A 20,920-nucleotide genomic window follows, 5' to 3' on the forward strand; every position below is an offset into this window, starting at 1 on the left:
CTTCTGTCTCAATCCTAGCTTGTGGTGTGGCAGTTGTTTATGCGGACCTTACTTGAACTTGTGGCTCCTCCATTCCAAAAAAAGGCTCCAACTTGGGGAATGCTATTGTCGTCTGCTTCCTGAACTCATTGTATCGCTGGATAGCCAAGTCCCAGTTTGCAAGGATTGCATCTGCACTTTGTGTCAATGCCTCGGCTGTTTGTGACGTTAAGGTTGTCGGCCGTTAGATTTGAAGGCCGTCTAATTACTGGCTGCTTGAGTCGCATGCCTCAAAGAGTTTGTTGAGTATCAAGGCTGCCCAGTTGAGTATCTCACGCTGGTAGCAGTGTTATGCTATTGAAACTTTGTCCTGGGTGCACTCGTTTCTCATGAAGTGCCTCATCATCTTTCCTGCAATAAGATAGCAGGAAAACCAGATGTTATCTTTGTTGATTCTTTCTAGCTTCGTGCCTTTTCCCCCTGGCTCCATCCCATAGCGGGTGTAGATGTTGTCCTCCATCTGTTTCTTCCCTCACTTGGCCCAAGCCTGGAATGCTGTGCTGACTGCATTCCCCATGTTTTCTAACCCGCTCAATTGATATATATCTTCGGCATGGATCATGTATTCTCTATCCAGCCATAGCGAACCTCCATGCATCCTGCTCACTAATATCTTGGTGCACTGCATGGTGGCCAGCTGGGTGCCAAACACAGGCAAATTTCTCAAGCTAAACAACATGGACTTCTATAGTCCTTTGAAGTCTCCCCTGATTCTAGAGGCCCTGGTGCCATCCTCCTATTGAAATTCTTCTACATATACCTCTCTTTTCATTGCTGGAAATTGGAACCCGTCTGTGAAGTCGTTGTTGATGAGGTTCGACAAGTCATATTTCCCATAAAGGTCATCCAAAACTTTGATTCTTGCATCTAGAGTGGTTTGTGGGATTGATATGATTCTCTTTGCCATTGTTCCCCTTCTGCTGTAAACAATTTTCACTGGTGGTCTTCTGTTTCTCCTATCCTGCTCTTGTTCTTCCGAGTGCTCCTGTTCTTTTGAGTGCTCCTAGAATCCTTCTGGTAATTCTACCATTACCTACATTCTCCTAAGATTTATGTAGCCGATTCTGACACGACATCCCCTGACTGACTAGGCTTTAATCAACTAATTACTCCAACGACCTTTCCATGTATTCTAGCTATATTTTTGCTTCCGTTGGCCGACTGGTATGTGCCAACTATGATGTGGGTTTGGAAAGTACAGAGTGGGCTGCATGGCGTCTTTATTCTGCCATGATGGGCTTATTTATTAACTAATTACGCCGTAAGGCATTTCCATTTGAAATCAACTTTCCTCTTGGGTTACGTGTACATTTCTGAGCCTTTGATTTAAGTGTTAGACGATGAAACTAATCTTAGCCATTCAATTGATGAGCCCGGTATACGATGGGTCGACAGGTATACGATGCGAGCGAACCAGCAGATCGGCGCTTGCCCTCGCTCGACGCTACAAAATGGTTGCTCGGCATCAGGTATGTATTTCCATTTTAGTTTGTCCGCAGAACGGTCCCAGCGGGGAGGAGATTTGCCAAATGGGCCGTGCTTGCAAATGTTTGGTTCACAATCCTTTGGATCATAGTGTTCCTGCACTGATCCCCATTGATTATTTCATCTGAATCCCTGGTTTTCTTATGAAATTCATAGCCATTGCTTTTAGGGATAATTTCTGAACCCCATCCTTCTTCTACAATTAGAGATTCTGTGATTTCACCTGTGCTTCCCATGTCTTCACCTCTGATTCTGCAATAATCGATAGTGGGGTTTCAAGATATTTGAATCTATCGCCCATTGCCTGTGTTTATATCATATAAGCGTAATATTTTTTTGTTGTTGTTGTTTTGTGTGGAGTGTAAGTTAAAGAATTGGGTTTTTTTTTGTTGCATGGTTGCACACCTTGCACACTGCTCTTCTAAGATCAGAAGCCGAGATTTAACGACACGGAATACATTGCTTCACGTTCTGGTTATGTAAAAGTTCATGGATTTAGATGTCAGCTCAACATCAATGAACTGAAGTGAAGCTGGTGCAAGCTAACCCATAGCCTCAGAGTTAGCCAACATGTGATATACTTTCGTTGATGATATATTCTGACTCTCAGAACATACCCAGTCTGCTACAGGACCCATGAGATGATTCCAGGAGGTCTCGGTCAGCCTTAAAAGGGCTTGGATTATCACCACTAGATGCCTTGGACTGTCACAGGTCCACTTCTGGACTTCGGTCTGCCGCAGGATGGCTACAGGAATTGCGATCTGTTACAAAATGGTTACTCGGCATCAGGGTATGTATTTCCATTTTAGTTTGTAATTTCTAATTACAAGAAAACATGAGAATGATACACAGGAACTAGAGTATCAAATATACTTGGTTCTCCACCAAGAAAAGCAACTTTGAACTGCAGGGGAATACCCAACTTGGTGTTGTATGATACTTGATAGTTGCAAAATGACTTGAATTATTATATTTTCCAACTATACACCACCTCGATACACCAAATTTGTCTATTATATATGTGGACACTCGATGCACTAAACTGGATTATGTCTTTTTGTTCAGTGTACCCTTTTTAATCGATGTGGGACAGATACTTATTTTGTGGTTTCTTGGAAGAGTTTCTACAATTCCACAATTCCACATTAGTTGTGAAGATTAGTCGATGGTAAAATATAAGATTCAATATACTATGATTCTTCGGCCAACTTGTCATCCCAAGAGGTATTATGAGGTGTTCATGCCTGCTTGCCCTCTCCTCGATTGTGCTTGGAATTCCTTATCTTGTGGCATCCTTGTAGATGAAAGGCCCTCTCTCTGATTGTGCTTGGGATTCCTCATCTGATGGTGTATTGGTAGATGAGAAAGTAAATATATGGCAATACACAGGAATTCCTAATAAAAGAGAGTCAATATATGTCAATACAAAGGATCTGAAAGTGTTATGATCAAACTTCAAGTACTTGCAGCCTCGTTGGTTTGTTGTTTTTATGCTGTTAATAACAAAGTATGGCAGTTGACTTATGTGTTCTTCACATTCTGAAGTATTTAATCTGATGACATGTTCATGTCACTAATCTTAGCTTTTCTGTTGTGGCACACTGTAAATCGTTTCTGCCTTTCTATATTGTTTAAATTTCACATCTTTTTAATGCATAATGCCCTGTGTAATCGGGTTCATTGAGAAGAAAGCATACGCCCATAATTTTTAGTGTTGTTTCATTCACTTGGCAGAGTACAAATTGATATAGTGGGTCATTGATGAGATGCCATTGTTTTTTTCATTTTCCTATTTAAGTAATAAGTTATGGAAGGCTCCATTCATAAACCATTTTTAAATCAGAAAGTAAAGTTATCCTATTCAGAACTTCGTTATATGGAAATTTTCATCAACAGAACAATACGAAAGAATATTATTTTTGATAATGTGTTGTAATGATAGTCTATTATGTGGACATGTGCTTTACTGGAGCTCCTGTTCTATTGAGATCATGAGGCAATATGCGTACACTGCTTGATCTTTTGTTTGAAAACAATGTCTTTTCCTTGGTGGCTACGAGGGTTGCTTCTTATTGGTTCAGTTCTTGAGATGCACTGACCCACCTTGTAGTGTAAGTGTTGCCCTTTTGCATTTTACATATTTGCACTAAACGTGAATAGTCTGAATGTATCTGTCTATTTTTCTACTTTGATTGAGTATCCAATCAGATAATGATATCAATACTTGAAAATTGTGGAAGACTATCTTCTGCGTTTGGTCTGTCTATTGTGTGTCCTTTGACTGTATTTGGAATTTGTGAACGAATATATTGTGCATTGGCTCCAATGAGTAGAGCTTTGATGAAATAATGTCTCTTATGTTCATTAATTTCAGTTTGTATATTCAAATCTCAGACAGCTTACATGCCACATAGTTTCAATTTCAAGATTTTCCTTCTATTGATTCTCGTTTCATTGAAGATGTTTGTTTGTTATTTTATATTATATTGAAAAAAAATAAATGCTAATTTTAATGCTTAAAAAATCAAGGCCAATATGTATTTATATTAATTTATTTTCACAGAAAGCGAACAGAGAAGAAAATGGATCTGGAGCCTAAGATATGTCAACTTGAAGAGTGAAATTTCTGAAATAAAGAGTGAAATTTCTGAAATAAAGAGTGAAACGGAGCCAACCTTGGATGATGGAGAAAATTGTCAGGCTTCAGGTTCCTTAATCACATCTCTTCAATGTACTGAATGCATTCATGTTTTTTTCTCTCTATGAGAGCTGGAAAAGGTTTCCTTGAAGCGGACTGAAGCTTGGGGTATCTTTCTGTTTGAATATCTATCACATGACATATGATTTTGTCCAGAGACTAGTGAACATAAGTTTCTGCTTATCTCAAAGACATATTCTATCTGTTTCTTCATAGAGTCATGAGTTTCTGCTTATCTCAAAGACATATTCTATCTGTTTCTTCATAGAGTCATGAAAGCAGGATGAGGTAAAAAGTTCGAAGTATTGTGCCTTGTGCCTCTTCCAATAACACTAATTCCTCATACAGGAAATGATTTCCTGATGCTTCTCTCTTTCAACAGATCACAAAAATAACTCTTGATTTCCAGCTTAAGCAAGGAGCGCAATGCATTTCAGGTTCATCCTCGAAATCCTCAAATTCACCCATCAAAGTAATCATGTTCAAGATACCTTTAATGGCATTATTCACTTTCATAAACTAAACCCTTCCCTCAGCAAAATTATAAAAATGTCGAGGCAATGCATCCAACTGTGGCTACCTATTGAAAAATGTTAAGTTTCTGCTTATCTTAAAGACAGAGTCTATCTGTTTCTTGGATTTTCCCATAGTTTTCCTTGGTAGCATAGTGGATATATTCATAGTGAATTCTGGTCATGATTTCTTAAGATATGTGATATTTCATAGTTAAATGCCTTGTAGTAGTATTTTATAGGAAGTTGGTCAGTTAAGGAAGGAGTGAAATTTCTGAAATAAGAGTGAAACGGAGCCAACCTTGGATGATGGAGAAAATTGTCAGGCTTCAGGTTCCTTAATCACATCTCTTCAATGTACTGAATGCATTCATGTTTTTTTCTCTCTATGAGAGCTGGAAAAGGTTTCCTTGAAGCGGACTGAAGCTTGGGGTATCTTTCTGTTTGAATATCTATCACATGACACATGATTTTGTCCAGATACTAGTAAACATAAGTTTCTGCTTATCTCAAAGACATATTCTATCTGTTTCTTCATAGAGTCATGAAAGCAGGATGAGGTAAAAAGTTCGAAGTATTGTGCCTTGTGCCTCTTCCAATAACACTAATTCCTCATACAGGAAATGATTTCCTGATGCTTCTCTCTTTCAACAGCTCACAAAAATAACTCTTGAATTTCCAGCTTAAGCAAGGAGCGCAATGCATTTCAGGTTCATCCTCGAAATCCTCAAGTTCACCCATCAAAGTAATCATGTTCAAGATACCTTTAATGGCATCCATCACTTTCATAAACTAAACCCTTCCCTCAGCAGAATTATAAAAATGTCGAGGCAATGCATCCAACTGTGGCTACCTATTGAAAAATGTTAAGTTTCTGCTTATCTTAAAGACAGAGTCTATCTGTTTCTTGAAAAGAGTCATGAAAGCAGGATGAGGTAAAAACTTCGAAAGTGTTATGCCCTGTGCCTCTTCAGAAAACACTAATTCCTTGTACAGAAATCATTTTCCAGATTTATTAATGAAGAAAGAACAAAGAGTTTCTCACAGGTATTCCAATTGCCATCCATTTTACAAAAATGAGATAATATGGAAGCAATTTTCGCCTATACATGGCCTTCTAAACAGGCACGAAGAGTTAAAAACCATAAACGAGCGTCATCAAAAAATTACATTTAAACCCCCGTAGACCCAAACCCACAAACTCCCCTGAAAGTGGAATCCAAATCCTCCACTTCCAGAACCTGCGAGGTGAGAATTTTCTCAATAATTAACTGAGCAATATGATCTCCAGCCTTAATCTCAAAACCCTGATCAAAGTGATTGAAGAGAACAACACTCACTGGACCACGGTAATCTGCATCTATGACACCAACACCAACGTCTATCGTGTGCTTCCAAGCAAAGCCCGAACCTAGGAGTTATACGAGCATATGTGCTTTCAGGTATGGCAATGGACAAGTCTATTGGTACCAGGGCCTTCCCTCGGGCGGGCACCACACAAGAAGTCGCACTAGATAGATCATACCCAATGACCAAAGAAGAACTTCTAGACGACAGAATAGCATTAGGTGAAAGATTCTTTACATGCAACACTGGCTCAGAGGCAACTTTCACGCCCTTTTTATTAAAATATGTAGCGTTCCCACTTAGCTCCATGCCCCCTGGGTAGCCTGTCCAATAATTCTTTTACTGCTCTTTCTTTGTCATCTTTAACTTAAGATTACATGTAGGGTGAACATTATACTATTCCAGGGACCCAAATCCTCCCCTTCCGGAACCTGCAGGGTGAGAATTTTCTCAATAATTAACTGAGCAATATGATCTCTAGCCTTAATCTCAAAACCCTGATCAAAGTGATTGAAGAGAACAACACTCAGTGGACCACGGTAATCTGCATCTATGACACCAGCACCAACGTCTATCGAGTGCTTCCAAGCAAAGCCCGAACCTAGGAGTTATACGAGCATATGTGCTCTCAGGTATGGCAATGGACAAATCTATTGGTACCAGGGCCTTCCCTCGGGCAAGCACCACACAAGAAGTCGCACTAGATAGATCATACCCCGTGACCAAAGAAGAACTTTTAGACGGCAGAATAGCATTAGGCGAAAGATTCTTTACATGCAACACTGGCTCAGATGCAACACTGGCTCAGAAGCAACTTTCACGCCCTTTTTATTAAAATATGTAGCGTTCCCACTCAGCTCCATGCCCCCTGGGTAGCCTGTCCAATAATTCTTTTACTGCTCTTTCTCTGTCATTTTTAACTTAAGATTACATGTAGGGTAAACATTCTACTGTTCCAGGGACCCAAATCCTCCACTTCCAGAACCTGCGGGGTGAGAATTTTCTCAATAATTAACTGAGCAATATGATCTCCAACCTTAATCTCAAAACCCTGATCAAAGTGATTGAAGAGAACAACACTCACTGGACCACGGTAATCTGCATCTATGACACCAACACCAACGTCTATCGAGTGCTTCCAAGCAAAGCCCAAACCTAGGAGTTATATGAGCATATGTGCTTTCAGGTATGGAAATGGACAAATCTATTGGTACCAGGGCCTTCCCTCGGACAGGCACCACACAAGAAGTCGCACTAGATAGATCATACCCAGCGACCAAAGAAGAACTTCTAGATGGCAGAATAGCATTAGGCGAAAGATTCTTTACATGCAACACTGGCTCAGAGGCAACTTTCACGCCCTTTTTATTAAAATATGTAGCGTTCCCACTCAGCTCCATGCCCCCTGGGTAGCCTATCCAATAATTCTTTTACTGCACTTTCTCTGTCATCTTTAACTTAAGTTTACATGTAGGGTGAACATTCTACTGTTCCAGGGACCCAAAAATATATTTCTATTGTTCTTCGTGGTAAATAACACATGTTCTCTGATGCATATTCACTATATTCAGTCTCTATAAATCAACAATGAGTATATCTTTGAAGGTAGTTGGTAATACCAATTGCACATGTCCTTTGATGCATATTCACTATATTCATCCTGTATAAATCAACAATGTGTTTGCTTTTCATATAAGCAAATTCATCATGCATAAATCAACTCCTCTGATGCATATTCACTATATTCATCCTGTATAAATCAACAATGTGTTTGCTTTTCATATAAGCAAATTCATCATGCATAAATCAACTCCTCTGGACTTTCATAGGTTGTGGGATGGTCATGGAGGAAACCAATCGAGACCCATCACAGTTGTTGAAACCCGTCATGGCCGGTATCAGTGAGTTTAGGAAAAGTATTGTATCCTGGTCAAATAAAAACAGGGCAATTGTTGTACCATATGTAAAGAATTACTTCACTGAGTGACTTCGGTGAGCACGATGACCTCCCATCGGAGAGTCTGGCATACCATTTTGATGGTTATGTTTTTATAACCAATTTATTATTAATGGGGTTTAACATATTTTTTTTAACATAATCAATTTATTTTAATAAATATAATATATGTTTTAAATATATCTGGATGTTTATTTATTTTTGCAAAATGACTTGAATTATTATATTTTCCAACTATACACCACCTCGATACACCAAATTTGTCTATTATATATGTGGACACTCGATGCACTAAACTGGATTATGTCTTTTTGTTCAGTGTACCCTTTTTAATCGATGTGGGACAGATACTTATTTTGTGGTTTCTTGGAAGAGTTTCTACAATTCCACATTAGTTGTGAAGATTAGTCGATGGTAAAATATAAGATTCAATATACTATGATCCTTCGGCCAACTTGTCATCCCAAGAGGTATTATGAGGTGTTCATGCCTGCTTTCCCTCTCCTCGATTGTGCTTGGAATTCCTTATCTTGTGGCATCCTTGTAGATGAAAGGCCCTCTCTCTGATTGTGCTTGGGATTCCTCATCTGATGGTGTATTGGTAGATGAGAAAGTAAATATATGGCAATACACAGGAATTCCTAATAAAAGAGAGTCAATATATGTCAATACAAAGGATCCGAAATTGTTATGATCAAACTTCAAGTACTTGCAGCCTCGTTGGTTTGTTGTTTTTATGCTGTTATTAACAAAGTATGGCAGTTGACTTATGTGTTCTTCACATTCTGAAGTATTTAATCTGATGACATGTTCATGTCACTAATCTTAGCTTTTCTGTTGTGGCACACTGTAAATCGTTTCTGCCTTTGTATATTGTTTAAATTTCACATCTTTTTAATGCATAATGCCCTGTGTAATCGGGTTCATTGAGAAGAAAGCATACGCCCATAATTTTTAGTGTTATTTCATTCACTTGGCAGAGTACAAATTGATATAGTGGGTCATTGATGAGATGCCATTGTTTTTTTCATTTTCCTATTTAAGTAATAAGTTGTGGAAGGCTCCATTCATAAACCATTTTTAAATCAGAAAGTAAAGTTATCCTATGCAGAACTTCGTTATATGGAAATTTTCATCAACAGAACAATACGAAAGAATATTATTTTTGATAATGTGTTGTAATGATAGTCTATTATGTGGACATGTGCTTTACTGGAGCTCCTGTTCTATTGAGATCATGAGGCAATATGCATACATTGGTTGATCTTTTGTTTGAAAACAATGTCTTTTCCTTGGTGGCTACGAGAGTTGCTTCTTATTGGTTCAGTTCTTGAGATGCACTGACCCACCTTGTAGTGTAAGTGTTGCCCTTTTGCATTTTACATATTTGCACTCAACGTGAATAGTCTGAATGTATGTCTATTTTTCTACTTTGATTGAGTATCCAATCAGATTATGATATTAATACTTGAAAATTGTGGAAGACTATCTTTTGCGTTTGGTCTGTCTATTGTGTGTCCTTTGACTGTATTTGGAATTTGTGAACGAATATATTGTGCATTGGCTCCAATGAGTAGAGCTTTGACGAAATAATGTCTCTTATGTTCATTAATTTCAGTTTGTATATTCAAATCTCAGACAACTTACATGCCACATAGTTTCAATTTCAAGATTTTCCTTCTATTGATTCTCGTTTCATTGAAGATGTTTGTTTGTTATTTTATATTATATTGAAAAAAACTAAATGCTAATTTTAATGCTTAAAAAATCAAGGCCAATATGTATTTATATTAATTTATTTTCACAGAGAAGTTGCAAGTGGGTTAATGTAATGGTTAGAAATTCACAAATTGCCTCTGGAGCTCCCAAGTCACCATGACATCATGGTTGCTGAAGGAGCACATAGTTACATCTGAGCATTTTTCTTTACTGACTCAAACTCAAAAACAGACATATTAGAGCACAGTTCTTACAATTCCTCTACTAATTACAGCAACCATCACTTTGACAGTGGACTGTTTGCCCCTCCTGCTTATCAGTCTTCTTTTATACATTAGGTAGGTACGGTGCTTATCTTACCATGGTCAAGCAAGTTGTGAAAGGTATATGATTTATAACATATCATTCGTGAACAAAAGATTTATCAAGCCAGAAATTGGTTTTGGTGTGCAAGTCCCTCGCTAATGTCATAGTCTCAATAGTCACTATATTAACTGAGTCTCATAGACACGTCAGCATTCACACTGGATTTGACACCTTCAAACCTTACTATACTTCAATTCGTTCTATTATTATAATAAAGTATTGTTGTGTGTGCTATTCAATTTTTTTCTGGTAAAAATAGTACTGGAGTACATTCCCTACATTGCAATTTCATACTGACCTCCCATCGTGGTGCTGTCCTTTCAACCTAAATATGGACGAGATTTAGCCCTTTTATTGCTTCCACCGACAGTGTGTGAAACCATCTAATTTCGACCTAACTCAACATAAATCTGAGGGCCATATCTGCACTTCACGTGTACTGCTTGTACTCCCATATTTCGGTTCCTTTCTCCTTCTCTATCAATCTCATTTCGATAAATTATAAATTACAGACATTCATTGACTCCCTTTCAGAAAGGGTTTCCCCTGCATATTGAGCTCACATGAATAAATGAGACAAAGCAGGCTCGACTGGGGTGACCTTGCAACACATTCATAGGACTAATGGAGAAATCAAGAGTTTAGAGTAATGTGGACGTGTTCCCAGGTCGCCCCAGTGGAAACCTCCTCTGCTACTGCTGCTTTAATGGTGTCCTTTGCTTCTCTTCACTTCTTATCTCACAGCCAATATACTCAAAGGTAAGGACAGATACTATAACTGCAAGCAAGAAAGAAACAGAATCTGCAACAAGCAACAATTTGGCCTTTTCAATTTTGTTTTAATCCCATCTGCCTGGCTAAGCATTAGACTTCCTTTGTGCAGTGCCATCGTTGCTCTGAGTGGTCTCAAACATTTCCAAAAGCCATTTTATGCAAAAGCTGTTTTATGCGTCCTATTTACTTTTCCAGCTATTGTATGATTGTTGCTATGGTTCGAAATTAATTTCTACATTAATTCTTTATCAAAGTATTCTTTTGTTGTATTTGTGTTCTTCAATTTATGCCTTACGGCGTTTTCTTTGCAACATCTGGTGCAAATGCTAGTTCTATGGTTAACGAGAAATATTTTGTGACCCTACCTTGACAGTTTCCTTATTGATTACATAATCAGGAAATAACTACTAGTATGGTGGATGGGATGAGTACGTGTGCGGCCATTAATTTTGGAAAAAGCTCAAACCTATGTGTATTTTGTTGGTGATATCTCTCTAATGGCCACAACCTTATTATATATATATATATATATATATATATATATATATATATATATATATATCTATCTATCTAGATATATAGATATATATATATATATATATATATATATATATATATATCTAGATATATAGATATATATATATATCTATATATCTATATATATCTATATATCTATATATCTATATATCTAGATATATAGATATATATATATATCTCTCTCTCTCTCTCTCTCTCTATATATATATATATATCTATCTATCTATCTATCTATCTATATATATATATTTTATTTTTTTATTTTTTAATTTTTTTTACTTGTAGAAGGGTTTCAGGCGTGCGCCATTCACCCATCCTGGCAATAGGACTCCATCCAGTTGCGCGAGTCTTACCACACCCGATTCTTTTATATGTGAAATTATGAATGGGCCTAACCAGTGCATCTGTAGTTTTCCTGGGAACTTGAGGAACTTGCTATCGTAGAGGAGCACTTGGTTGCCAACTTTGAACGATTTCTTCTTAATGTGCCTATCATGCCAAGCCTTCTATCTTCATTTCTCTATAGATTGATGGAACTTCACCAGGAACCGCATTTCATCGAGCTCTAACAACTGGCTCAGTCTGTCCCGCAAGGCACTGCTATCGGTCATTCCTGTTGCCTCTAAAATCAACATGCTAGGTAGTATGAACTCCACTGGCACCACCGCCTCTCTGCTGTATATGAGCTAGAATGGAGTTTTTTTGTGGAGTCTTTTAACTGTTGTCCTATATGCCCAGAGTGTCACTGGAATTCTTTCATCCCAGTCATCTCGATTGGCTGATACGATTTTAGTTAGCCCTTTTTCTGGTATCTTGTTGAATGCCTCTACTGCACCGTGTGCTTGTGGATGGTAAGGACAGCTCTTGTGATGCTATACAATAAAAGTTGTTAACAGGACCTGACTTGTCTCATTCAGGAAGTGTGTGCCTTGGTTGCTTGTGAGGCTACTTGGGCATCCGAACCTTGAAATGATATTTTCAAAAATGATTCACACCGCTCTTTCTACTGTGAAGTCTTTTACTAGCAGGGCTTCTTCCCATCTTGACAGGTACTCTGTGGTGGTGATTATGTATCAGGCTTTGGAGTGTCATGCTGGTGGGGAGATTGGACCAATGAAATCTACTGCCCACTTATCGAATATCTGCACCGTATGGATTGGGTGTAGTGGTAGTTTGTCGCATCGGGAAGGTCTTCCAACTCTTTGACAGACATAACATTCATTGGCGAATGCCTTCGAATCCTTATGTACAATGGGCCACCACAATCCTGCTTGTAGTATCTTCCTTGCAGTTGCCTTACCCCCTACATGGCCTCCCGCGACCCCTGCATGGCACTCCCATAGGATATCTTCTCTTTCGTGTTGTAGGACACAGCGTCTGAGTATTTGTTCTAAGACCATTTTGTAAAGGTGTCCTGCTATGAGTTAGTAATCCATTGCTCTGACCACTAAGTGCCTTTTCTGCATTGCGGTGTGGCCCTGTGGACAACTACCTATTGTGAGAAAAGTAGAAATTTCCTGCAGGTGGTCAGGTATGGCTTCTATCCTGAATAAATCGGCATCAGGTAATCGATTGTCTATTGCTCCATCATTCTCCCATGTTTCCAAGTGGGAAAGGTGATTTGGGACTACATTCAGTCTCCTTGGCTTAACTACTACTTCAAACGTGAACTCTTGAAATAGTAATAGCCATTTACATATTCTTCCTTCCAGTACCAGCTTGTTTACTAGGTACTTCAGTGCATAATGGTCTGTGAAAAATTTGAATGGCGTACCCAGTAGGTAGTGCCTAAACTTTTGGAGAGAGTAGACCATTGCTAGAGCTTCTTGTTCTGTTGTTGTATATTTTTTTTCCATCGTGGAGAGCTTTCTGCTTGTGTAGTATATTGGATAATCCATCTTCTCTTGTAGTTTTGCTAGGACTGCTCCTAGTTCTATTCCAGATGCATCAATATGTACATGGAACATTTTGTTCCAGTCAGGGTACACCAATATGGGTGCACTTACTAACCTTTCTTTTATTTTGTCCAGTGCTGCTTGACAATCTATTGTCCAAATGAATTCCTTCGTCTTCCTTAGCAGTCTCTCCATTGGGGCTGTTATGGTTGCATAGTTTCTGATGAACCTTATGTAGTACCCCGTATGTCCTAGAGTTGCTCTTAGTTTCTTTATGTTGCGGGGTGGTTCCATGTGGATGATTACTGCTATTTTGGCAGGGTCCACGCAGAATCCATATTTTCAAACAATATGGCCTAGCAGGGTTTCGAAGGGAACCACGAAAATGCACTTTTTCAAATTTAAAGATTTCTGTAATTGTCTGCATATTTTGAACATTACTCTCAACATACTGGTATGCCTCTTCAGTAGGCTGTATACTGTCCAGTCATCCATGTAGACTTCTAGGAACTTATGAATGTAGTCTCAGAAAACTGCTATATTACAATCCTTGAAAAGACTGCTGGCGCATTCTTTAATCTGAATGGCATTACATTGTACACGTACAACCCCCACTCCATTTTGATTGTTGTTTTCCTTTTATCTTCTTCGGCTATTCGAACATGATAGTAGCCTAAGAAGCCATTTGTGAATGAGTAAGCTTCATTCCCCGTAAAATTTTCTAGGACTTCGTCGCTGAAAGGCTTGGGGAATGGGTCGTGCATGCATGCGTTGTTTAGGCTTCTATAGTCAATGCATACTCTAATATCGATCGCATCCTTCTTGTTCTGAATAACTATAGGGCTTATCCGGTCAACTTCATTGACCGGATAAATGATTCCTGCATCTAACATTTTATCAATCTCCCTTTTAACTTTCTCTTTAACCCTTGGGTTTGGACGGCATGGTCCGTGCTTCACTAGTTGGACTCCTGGTTTCAGAACAATTTTCATCCCTCCCAAGTTACCTTTTATCCCCTTGAGTTTGGCTACCAAAGCTGGGAACAGGTCCTGGTATTCTTGTAGTAAATCAAAAATTTCTTCAGTGGTATGTTTGTCCCAGTAGTCTCCCACTGATGCTATCTTGGGTTTATCCTCCATCCCTACATTCTGTTTTCTCATCTTCACTAGTAGCAGATGGGCACCTTCTGTCGAGGGAATCTCCCAGATACCCCTTTCTACCTCTGTTTCTCCAAAGGCTAGGTGTCTAAGCCTTTCCATTCTGTCTTCTTCTGGTTCTAAATCGATTCTGTCGCAGGTCACAAATCCTAGAGATTCCATGTCATATAAGCACTGTAGGAAGTTTTCTTCGTGCTCCCCTTCAACTAATGTCTCTGGTGTGAACAAAACCCCTTTCACCACTTCAAGTGATTTTTTCATTTGTGCTTCACTATTATTGAATGAGAAATTGCCAATGAATTGTGTTTTCAAGGCATCCCAAGCAGCTGTTTGTTGTTGTAGTTCTTCCTGGATGTACCAAGCCTAGGGGATGGCGCTGAGGGTGTGTATAAAGGCATGCACCCACAGGTTCTTTGGTAGCCCTCATCTTTCACAGTTGGTCATGCACCCTTTGACATGTTCCTTGGGACTTGAATTCCCTGTGTATTCTTTTTGGTCTGGTGGCCGCTCTTCTTTCTTGTTGAACCTTTTCTTCATTGCTCACTTTGCATCCTTCTAGTCTTTCAATTCCTGGCAGTGTGCTTTCCGCCATATTTCGGTGTTTTCATGAGCACAATGTCCACAAGGGGAATTATCTGGTCTTTGTTAGAAAATTATATATTACGGAGCAATGGAACACATAAAATATTGCAGAAATATAAACACAGAAAACGCACAAAACAAGAGAGACACAGATATACGTGGTTCACCTAGTTTGGGCTACGTCCACCCCGAACAGCCAGTCCTTCCTTTCTATTATCCAGCGAAATGAAGAGACACAACCTACAGCAAATCTGTTGTAATATCCTCTATTTTCTCTCACAGTCTCACCTCTCTGTTTCTCGCTCACCAAATACAAATCTATCACACAGCCTCAAATACAATACCCTCATACAAAGAGAGGGGTTGCCTTCTAGGGAAAAAAACCCTAAACTAAACATAATTTCTACCGTCAGATCATCCGCCTAATGAACGGCCCAGATTGCTGCCCCCATTTCGAACTGGGGTCCTATGTGGCGATACCTTTGAATGTAGAAGATAATCAGGCTCCACACCCAACAATCTCCCACTTGGAGACTGATTGTAGCAACTCCATCGCTGCTCCATTTGCTGGACAATGACTCCTCTTTGGACCTGGCTGTTTCTCATCTTCATCGTCATCCTTGAAGACCAACTGAAACTAAGCATATTCTTAGTTTCTCCCTGGTTACAACTTTTGTTAGAATATCTGCAGGATTCTGGCTAGTGTGTATCTTTTCCAGCTTCAACTCTCCATCTTCCAACACTGATCGTATGAAATGGTACTTGAGCTGTATGTGTTTAGTCCTGGAATGAAATGCTGAGTTCTTTGCAAGATGAATGGCACTTTGGCTATCATTGTATAACGTGCCCATATCATGCTCGTTACCCAATTCACCCATAAACCTTTGTAACCAAATCATTTCTTTACTAGCCTCTGTAGCAGCAACATACTCTGCTTCTGTTGTTGAAAGTGCAACAACACTTTGGATTTTTGAAACCCAACTGACAGCTGTTCCTCCAACAGTAAATACATATCCTGTAGTGCTCCTCCTGTTATCTCTGTCACCTGCCATATCTGCATCAACATATCCTTGTAGGGAGATGTTTGAACCACCAAAGCATAATGCTTGATTTGTGGTACCTTTCAAATATCTAAGAATCCATTTCACTGCCATCCAATGTTCCTTTCCTGGATTGTTCATGTACCTGCTTACAACTCCCACTGCATGTGCAATATCAGGCCTTGTGCAGACCATTGCATACATTAAGCTTCCAACTGCTGATGCATATGGAACTTTAGACATATAATCCATGTCTTCTTGGGTCTTTGGGCACATTTCCTTGCTAAGTTTGAAATGGCTAGCAAAAGGTGTACTAACTGGTTTTTTTCAGGCCAGGGTAACTCCAGAATGGGCAGAAGAAAACTGATTGCTTATTTCATTAGATAACTATTGTTTATATACATAAAATGGACGGATCAGTTCATCTTCTTGATGACTGTTCATGTTCCTGTTTACCCAACCATTGAAGATTAGGTGTGAACATTCCCCCCCTTAATCTGAAGGGATGTTGGTGAGTCCAAGCATCATTCTGAATCTTTCAAGCTTTTCTCTTCCAAGCGCTTTGGTGAAGATGTCTGCAATTTGCTCATTTGTGGAACAATGACGGAGATGGATTGTTTTGGCCTCAACATGATGTCGGATCAGATGATATTTAGTATTGATGTGCTTAGTACGATCATGGAACTTTGGGTTCTTGGCAAACTTTATTGCAGAGGTGTTATCAATCATGAGTGGAGTTGATTGTACTTGTTTTACCTGTAAATCTTCAAGAATTTTCCTGAGCCACACAATTTCTTTCGTTGCTTCAGCTGCTGCCACGTATTCTGCTTCTGTTGTGGAATCTGCTGGAACTGATTGTTTGCGTGATCTCCAGGAGACAGCTCCTGATCCAAGACTCATAGCATATCCTGAAGTAGATACCCCAGTTTCTTTGTCTCCATCGAAGTCTGAATCAGAGTATCCAATCAAGATGAAGTCGTCCACCTGTGTATACTTGATTCCAAGGTCTTGAGTTCCCTTCAAGTACCTTAGAACTCTTTTTGCAGCAGACCAATGTCCCTCACAAGGCTTTTGCATAAACTTGGAGAGGATTCCAACAGCAAACGAAATGTCTGGTCTGGTAGTAGTGAGGTAGATGAGACTTCCTACAAGCTGTCTATACTTTTTTGCATCTTCAAATTCCTTTCCTTCAATAGATGTGAATTTCAAGTTTTGTTCCATTGGAGTAGAAAGAGGATTGCACTCTGTCATGCCAAATCTGTTTAACAAATCTCCAATGTATTTCTTTTGAGAAAGAAATATGGATTTTGGATGTTGGGTTACTTCAATGCCAAGATAGTAATGAACATAGCCCAAATCAGTCATTTCAAAACTTTTTCCTAATTCTTTCTTTATGGATGCAATATAGCTTTCATTGTTCCCTGTCATTAAAAGATCATCTACATATACCACAAGATATACAACTGTTTTGCCAACTTTCTTGACAAATAAAGTTGCATCATCAAGATCAAAATGTTTGAAGTTGAGTTTCAGAAGATGCTCAGTTAGTTTTTCATACCAGGCTTGTGGTGCTTGTTTGAGGCCATACAAGGACTTCACAAGTTTGCATACTTTGTGTTCATGTCCTTTCATAGCAAATCCTTCAGGCTGGGACATAAAAACATTCTCTTTTAGATCTCCATTCAAGAATGCAGTTTTTACATCCATTTGATGGACTTTCCAACCGTTCTGAGCAGCTAGTGCAAAGAGTGTCCGGATGGTGGCCCATTTTGCTGTGGGGGCAAAATTTTCCTCATAATCGACCCCTTCCTTCTGTGCAAAACCTTTTGCCACAAGCCTAGCTTTGTGCTTGTCAAGTGAGCCATCAGCTTTGTACTTGTTCTTGTAGACCCACTTGCAGCCAATTGGTTTGCTTCCAAATGGAGGATCAACCAGCTTCCAAGTGCCATTCTTTATGAGGGCATCATACTCCTTCTGCATCGCTTCTTTCCATTCATCATGAGAAGCAGCTTCTTTGAAGGAAGTTGGTTCAAAATCTGTAGACAATTTCAATTCACAATCATAAGTAACATCCATATCAACAGGTGAATTAGAGTTATCTACATCACCTCCATCTTGTCGGTTTGTATTTCTGGTTCCTGTTTTTCCAATTTCATCAGGATGAACACTTTCAAGTGTCTTTGTCAGCCACTTTGGGGGACCTTTCTGAGATGGTCCAGGCTACTCTGTTGATTGAGTTGGGACTGAATCAAGATTGAGTCTCCCAATTCTATCAATTACATCACTTAAAGGATCATCCGGTGTTGGAGTTTCATGCAAGGGAGATTGTTCTTCAGAAGAAGATTCCACATGTTGATCTAGTATAGGAATCCCCCCTTCAAGATGTGGAATCTGATTATCAAACTCTTGAAATGATTTCGTTTTTGTGAATCTATCCAAGCGATCAAGTTGCCGCTCAACAACACTGTCAGATTTGGATGATTCAAGAAAAATGACATCTCTAGATACAACAAACTTTTTATTTACTTCATCATAGAGACGATATGCTTTAGAGGTCTTTGAATACCCCAGGAAGATACACTTACGACTTCTAGCACCAAGTTTGTTTCTATGTACCTTTGGTATTAAAGCATAACAGGTGGAACCAAAAATTCTGAGATGTTTTACCGAAGGAACATGTCCATACCACAATTCATAAGGAGTCTTGTTTCTTATAGCACTAGATGGACATCTATTCTTTATATATGCAGCACATAGAACAGCATCAGCCCAAAACATTATCTTTACATTTTTGAAGAAAAGCATGGATCGTACCATATTCAAAATTGTTCTATTCATTCTTTCTACTACACCATTTTGTTGGGGATTATAAGGTACAATTGTTTGATGTTTGATCCCATGTTGGCGAAGATAGTTTTCAAATTCATTTGATGTATATTCTTTTCCATTATCAGTGCGAATAGACCCAATATGAGATTGTGCATCATTTTCAATCCACTTATGAAAATTCTTGAATGTTTGAAAAGCATCAGATTTGTTCTTCAATAAATAAACCCAACACATTTTGGTGTAATCATCAATAAATGTCATGATATATTTATTTCCATTTGCAGAAGGAACAGACATTGGACCACATAAATCTGAATGAATGAGTTCAAGCTTCCTATGTGCTCTTGAATGTGAATCATGAAAAGACTGTTTGCTATGCTTTCCTAGAATGCAAGCATCACATTGCTTATGTTTTCTAGGAATTGTAGGCAAACCAGCAACACCATTTTTCTTTAATAAGCGAAGACTGTCATAGTTTAAATGTCCAAATCTAGCATGCCATAATAAACTTGATGGAAGTGTACCTTCTTCATGATGAGAAATATATGAGAAATGTTGTGCATGAGCAGAGGTTCCTTGCAGTTTAAGAAGTCTTTCTTCTTCTATTCCCCTCATGACCAGTGAGTGGTCAGATGCCTTTCTTACCTCAAGCTTTCCATCAAACATATGAATGGAGTGACCTTGCTGGCGGATGTGGACCAAGGACAGCAAGTTTCTCTTGAGCTGTTGGAGATACAGAACATGATCCAGAAGAAAGTCTGGAAGACCAGGCAGTTTAAGCCTGATTGTGCCAAGCCCTGATGGCTTGATTTTTGACTGAAATGCAAAGTATAGTGCTCCATCAACATTGTCAGTGAAATCTTCAAAAAAATCTTTCCTATGAGTCATATGATAGGTTGCTCCTGAATCAAGCAGTCAATCATTTTTCAAAGAAGCAAGTGAAGCATTAAACAAATCTTCATTTACTCCAATGTTACATTGTGCCTCAATATAGTGAGCGGATTCAGGTGCTTTACCTTTGTCTGTGTCATCAGTTTTACCTTTCTGCTGGTTTCATCTCTGCTCAATTTTGTCCCATGGTAGCTTGCATGTAGAAGCATCATGTGATCAATTTCGTTTGTAGCGAATGCAATGTAGATTTGCCTTTTCTCCTTGAGAATGTCTACCCCCCCTGCCTCTGAAGTATCTTCCTCTTCCTCTTCGTCCACCTCTTCCTCTTGTAGAATCTTGAGCAGGATGCTTTTCTTTATGAGCAAGGAAAACAGTCTCTTCAGAAGATTCAGGGACTGTCTTCTTTCCAAAGGCTTTCTCTCTTTCAACAAACTTTTTCACAAGAGAGTCAAAGGTTATATCTTTAAGATTTCCATTTGCTTGTAATGACTCAAGATAATTGGAGTAGGTAGGATAGAGTGCTTTGAGAAAGGCAATAAGAGAGATATCCAACTCAACCTTAGTGGATTTAATATCATGCATTATAGACTTTATTTCAGATGCAAGAGCAAGAGGATCATTATTTTTCAGTTCAAGAGTGAAGAGTTTAATCATGAGCTGAACAACTTCAAGTGCAGAATGTGAATCATAGAGTTCTTTTAGCTTTTGTAAAGCTTCAAAGGCAGTGGAATAGGATGAAATATGACGACTTACTTCTTCATTTACAGATGCTGCGATCAATGCATAGGCTTTGTTGTTCTTGTTTTCCCAAATGACAAGTTCTTTATCTGATGTGGGCTGCACAGGGTCTTTGTCTTCTTCTCCGACACACACTCCTTTCCACAACTCATTGTAGATGAGGGTGTGCTTTACCATCCGGGACCATTCAGAATAGTTCTCCTTGCCAGTGAGAACTATTCCGACCATAGAGATGATTGAATGCATTCTGTAAAAAATTACTTCTGCTAAAAAAACTCCTTATGTTACAGCCTTCAAATTCCTCTAATATTTTGCTAAAAGCATCAGCATTTCATTGTACATATCACTGCA

General features: G+C 38.9%; 1 long non-coding RNA gene and 1 pseudogene across 2 annotated transcripts; one reads left to right on the top strand and one right to left on the bottom strand.

The window, feature by feature from the left end:
* The first annotated feature begins 1,403 nt into the window (after positions 1–1,403).
* On the top strand, positions 1,404–2,287 carry LOC149267543 (uncharacterized). Of its 2 annotated transcripts, none has more exons than XR_016261071.1 (2): positions 1,404–1,508; positions 1,951–2,287. It is a non-coding gene; the product is annotated as an uncharacterized LOC149267543 (long non-coding RNA). The 2 variants fall into 2 exon arrangements; XR_016261072.1 differs by having other exon boundaries at positions 1,956–2,287.
* Positions 2,288–4,342: 2,055 nt separating this feature from the next.
* On the bottom strand, positions 4,343–7,484 carry LOC149267544 (uncharacterized; annotated as a pseudogene).
* Positions 7,485–20,920: the final 13,436 nt, after the last annotated feature.

Source organism: Pinus tabuliformis, chromosome 6 (genome assembly GCF_031772625.1).
Source record: "Pinus tabuliformis cultivar Carrire ecotype Pingquan chromosome 6, CPIR1, whole genome shotgun sequence".
NCBI lineage: Eukaryota > Viridiplantae > Streptophyta > Pinopsida > Pinales > Pinaceae > Pinus > Pinus tabuliformis.